This window comes from Fukomys damarensis, unplaced genomic scaffold (assembly GCF_012274545.1).
Source record: "Fukomys damarensis isolate Sample0158 unplaced genomic scaffold, DMR_v1.0_HiC HiC_scaffold_5, whole genome shotgun sequence".
In the NCBI taxonomy this organism is placed as follows: domain Eukaryota; kingdom Metazoa; phylum Chordata; class Mammalia; order Rodentia; family Bathyergidae; genus Fukomys; species Fukomys damarensis.
The window spans coordinates 2,018,724-2,024,233 of NW_022900917.1; positions in this window are offsets into that span (position 1 = coordinate 2,018,724).

Here is a 5,510-nt window from a genome sequence, read left to right on the forward strand (position 1 = left end):
GCACTGCTGAGCTATGTCCCTGGCTCTCCCTAGTTTTTCCTGTTCCTGGCTACATCCTTGTTTTCTTGTCAACACTTCCTGCTAAATTCTCATGTTAATTGTGTTGTCTGGTGCCTTCTTGGGTCTGGTTCCTCTTTATCTTGCCTTTTTAAATGCTGGTGTCTAACTGCAGAGGTAAAAGCTGACTTTTGTAAGATTTCCTATTAATTTCTTTAGTAAAGCTTATGAGATACTATTTTATCCTTTTTCCTGCCTATGATCCCATCCCTACATTATTTTCAAGGAAATACGATAGCTGACAACCCCTCCTTACCTGCATGCTGGATTTCCAGAAACATTGGAACTGCAAAATAATGAATATCTTAGAACTCTGTTTTTTAAAAGAGGCGTTTTCTTCCCTCTGCTTATCCTTATAATAGCAAGACATAGAGCACAATTTGGACTTCCATTCAGAAATGGAATGAGACTACAAGCTTGTTTTGTATAGAATTAGCTGATTCAAAAGTACAATTTAAAAAATTCAATTTTCTTGTCTCCTTTTTACCTGTCCAAAAACAATTCTTCTGTCCTGCCTCATTGGAGTTTATTCAAACCCTGAATGTGGATTTGAAATGGTATTTAGCTGCTTTCCTTGAGAGGGGAGGTCTGTGGGAGGAGGGGAAATTACAGGTAAATAGCAAGGGCCCAGAGCCCGATTTATAGGTTAATTACTTCTTTAAAACCTTAAGGAATTTTTATTTATTTTGGGGGCAAGCTTCCTGGATGGGAAAGATGCAGAAGTAACGTTTGCACCCCAAACCTGCAGTTCTTCTTCAAAGTAAGGGAATTTTAAAATTATGATTTCTTTTGTCCTTTCTACCTGTCTTTATTTCTTCTTTCCTACCCTAAAGCTGTTCTCTGCTTTTCCAAGAGCAGCAGTCCTGGTCTTTCTTCCATCTTCCAAAAATTAATTTGTATTTATAGAATCCAACAGACCAAACCTGACTACACCTACTCAGCTCAAGGGAAGTTACACTTGAGGTATTTTAGCTTCAGCTAATTTCCCTATGTGCTCTTTGAAAGGGGTCTCGAGCCCCCTTTGGGTGCCCCTTGCCCAATTATGCCATTCACGCACCGAGAGGTCCGGCAGGAGATCTTTATTGTAGGGAGGCGAGCGGGAGGCAGGAAAGCAGAGAGAGAGAGAGAGAGAGGAGGAAGAAGAAGAAGCAGAAGGAGAGAGAAAGATAAGAGGAAGTGCTGGGATATTTATAGGGCAGGCAACGGAAGATCCTTCCTTGGGAGAAGCGGTCTTTGTTATCCTATCGCAAGCCAGGTTGCCTTTTGAATTTCGCGCCTTGCAGAAGCTCTAGTTTTGTGCTTTACAATTTCGGTGGGAGAAAGGACTCAGTCGGGGAAGAACCCGGAAGTAAGATATAAAATGGCGGAGGGGGGGGTTATATTTTAACATGTGTGATCTCCTAACATTCCCCACTCTTTGATTTTGGATGACAATTGACAGCCAACATGTCCATGGTAGGCGGAAAAGGGGCGGAGAGTCTGTCTTCTGTATCTACTTCCTGCTGAATTGGGGCGATGAATCAACCTAGGGGGCAGGAATGGAGGTTGGCTGGCTGAGTTGTCCTTTATGAACATGGAATTGTTGACAGCAGCAGCATTATCATTGGAACTGTTGGTTAGGCTTCCTGAGAAAAGTCCAAGCACACAAATTATTTAATGAGGGAGGGGAGAGTAGAAGATAATTTGTATGAGGCTGTAGACTGGTTGGAGGGTTATTAAGAATAAGAACAAGTATAAAGGTAAAGATTGTGATTTCAGACAGAGTGAAATCTAATAAAGTTTTTTTGGAGTCATGTATTAGTGATCCAGTCAGCTATGTAGGTAATAGGAGGACGGTGGGGAACAAACCAGAAAATATCAGTCCAAAGATCATTTAGAAAATGTTTAAATTGAGCCGAGATCTGAGTTATGGTTAGTTGGTTGGCTGTCATGTAACATGGTGGTCTCACTGGGGTCTCTGGCCTGAAGTATCAGCTGGTGAGCCATCTGTCAGGAGACTTGAGTGGAGAGGTGACTGACCTGGGATTGAATAAGATGGAGAACACAGGGGGCAACTGTATAGGTAGATATGGAAATAGCAGCAGAAATCAGCTGTGGGCCAGTCTGAAGAGCGGCAGGAATTTGATGAGTTGGTCAAACAACTGGCATAAGGTGGCCTGGAATGTGATTTCAGGAGATTATACCTGTGTATGAAGGAGGGCTGAGTTAGGCTGGGAGAGAGTCAAGGCATATACCAGGGGTCTATCGGCTTGGGTAAGGTTTAGGAGAGAAAACAGGAGCAGGAGAGGAACCATTATTGTTTCCAATAATTAAGAATGGCAAAGAATGAGATTATGAGGTAATAGGCCAATGAGAGTAAACACCTGGAAGTAAAATTATAATTGGGAGGAGATATTGTGGCCAATCCTATCTCAAGGACAAGTCCCAGAAGTATTAATATAAGAAGACTTAGGATATCAATGGCTGTTGTAGTGTGAAATGGGTCACAATATCCTGTGAGAGGATGAGAGGGTGAACAGGTTGGTTTATCTGACTCAGGTTTTTGGGTTGTTTTTGACTTAGAGACTGGCTGAAGAGTCGGTGGTGTATCAATCTCGATAGTTTGGTGAATGCCAAACAGGAGTCCTTGGTCATAGCCTTTTGTGTATACTCTTAGTCCCCATTGTTTTCCTATTTTCCATTCTTCCAAGGGTACCTGTCTTCCCAAGCTGGTGGAGGATATTGATATGGGGTTGCATTGGAACTTATTACATTGTGAATAATGATAATGTTGTGAATAATAGGCAGATCCTATTTTATTGAGTGTTTGAGGCTTTCGAGTGACTAATATCAAATCTGTTTTCATACCAGCCGAGTGTCCCGGTATGGTGCTGGAAGATTTGCAACCCCATGCCTTACAATAAAAATCACTTGGTCCCCCACAGCCTGTTTTACTTTTTATATGTTTTGGGCAAACATATATAGGCTGATCTAAAAGCTTTGATCTGGAATATTTATGAGCACATCCTGGTCCTTCATTATAGTCCCAATTACAGTGTCCTTTGCACCTAGGTACACCCTCTGAATCGTATTCCCAATCAGCTACATCCCATGTGTTTCCTAGAGCCATATCACACAAATCGAATTCAAGTGATGGCCACCAAATGGTTGGGGGAGTCCATTTAGACATTGAACTTATTATTTTACCAGTTGAGGGATTAATTACCATCCAAGTAACTTTTACAGGTTGGTGAGGACTTAACCTTTCAGACATGCAAATCATAATAGAATGAAATATAGCAATCATAAATATATATCTATGAGGTCTCTTTTCCATTGTTATATAAAAAATTCTAACCTATTTTAAGCAGGCAAGGAAGGCAAGCACACTGATAATCAGATAATAAGCTAGCATCAATATTATTCTATGTCTTAATGTAAAATCTGAAGGAGCTGCAGAAGCTAAGCCTATCCCCAGGAGTATTCTACTGAGAACTACCAGGAGGAAGCCTAACACATTGAACTGGGATGTAATGGTGAATACTTTACAATATCCCATGGAGGCACTTAGGTGTTTTGGGCGCTGGAGATCTCTCGTGTGCCCAAATTTAGGTCAGGTGTTTCTTCTGCTATTTTAGTGAGTTTTATCTTGAGAGGTCCCGTATGGGTTGCTGAGTACACTGAAGAGGAATCTGTTGAAAGGTCAGGAGGGGAAGAAGCAGGTAAAAAAGGCTTAAGTTGAGAACAGTGAAACCAGCCGTGGAGAGACTTTAGTTTTACTGCAGTTGGAGTGGATAGAACTACTGTAAATGGTCCCTGATATTTAGGTTTAAGAGGATGTTTTTGTTCATTGGGTGGAGCCAAGAGGACTTGATTTCCAGGTTGGTAGGAAGGCAGGAGATCCGATATGGGGCAAGGTAATAGTGAATCTACATGATGCCATAGCTTGGCCCACATGTGATCGAGCAAAGGAATTAACAGGGTGGGAGGAAGAGGGGAGGTTTGGGGGTTCAGTCCTGGTGGCAGCATGGGGCGTCCAAACATCAATTCAAAGGGAGAGATCTGGAGGGGGGCTTTGGGGAGGGATCTTAAGGTTAATAAAGCGAGGGGTAAGAGTGTAACCCAATCTAGGTGGAGTTCTAGGGTCAGTTTAGTGAGGATGGACTTGATAGACCTATTGGTACATTCTATTTTTCCTGATGATTGGGGGTGGAATGGGATATGGAAATGCGAAGAGATTCCCATGAATTTGATGATACCCTGAGTTATCTGGGAGGTGAACTCAGGTCCATTATCAGATTGGAAGGAAGTGGGGAGTCCAAACCTGGGAATAAATTCTTTATAGATCAAAAGAGAAACAGTAGAGGCCCATTTGTTTGTAGTAGGGAAGGCCTCAACCCATCCTGAAAAAGTATCTATTAGCACTAACAGGTATTTATATTTTTTTTATCTTAGGCATATGTGTAAAGTCAATTTGCCAGTCCATGCCTGGTAATGTACCTCTTGCTTGATGTATGGGAAAAGGGGTGGGCCTGGTAGAGGGGTTAGATTTTTGACATATGAGGCAGGTGGAGGTCAGGTTTTGGAGGAACAATTTATCTGAAGGAGAAAGAAAAGCCATTGGCTCCAGAAAGGCCAGTAAGGTTTTAGAGCCAGGATGGAAAAGTCTATGTAGATAAATAAGCTGATCTCTGGTTAAGGAAAGGGCTTTAGGGGGTGTGTTTGGGTCATCTAAGGGGTCTGGTGGGCCCAGGGGCAGCATAGAGTTAGAGTGAATTTAGGGCAGCCTCTTTTGCAGCCTGATTGGCCCTGTTATTTGCCTTAGTTATTTCTGATGAATCCAATTGATGGGCTTTACAATGGACAATTCCTATTGCTGATGGTAACCTGGATGCCTGTAGGAGTTCTATAATGAACTTGGAATTTTGGATGAAGTTGCCCTTTGTGGTGTAAAATCCTCTTTCTCGCCAGATCGCTGCATGTGAGAGAAATATATGGAAAGCATATTTGGAGTCAGTATATACAGTAAGTCATTTTCCTGAGGCCAATATGAATACTCGAGTAAGGGCTATGAGCTCAGCTTGTTGGTTAGTAGTTTGGGTGGGTAAGGACCCTTGTTCTATGACTTCAGAGTGGGATATTATGGCATATCCCACCCTCCTGGTGAGATCTTTGAGAAATGAACTGCCATCTGTAAACCAAATAGCTCGGGGGAGGAAAGTGGACCTTCTATTATGTGGGAATCATGGGGTGAGAGATCTTCAAGGGTATCTAAGCAATTATGAATAGGCATATCAGCATTGGGGGTTGGTAATAGAGAGGAGGGGTTGATGGGTGGACAGAGCTGAAAAGTGAGGGAAGGGTCTTGTAGAAGGGCCGTTTGGAGTGACAGGACCCTGCAAGGTGGGAGGTACTGTAGATGTTTGTAATTTAATAAATCTGAAAGGGAATGATGAGAAAGTATTATCATGGGA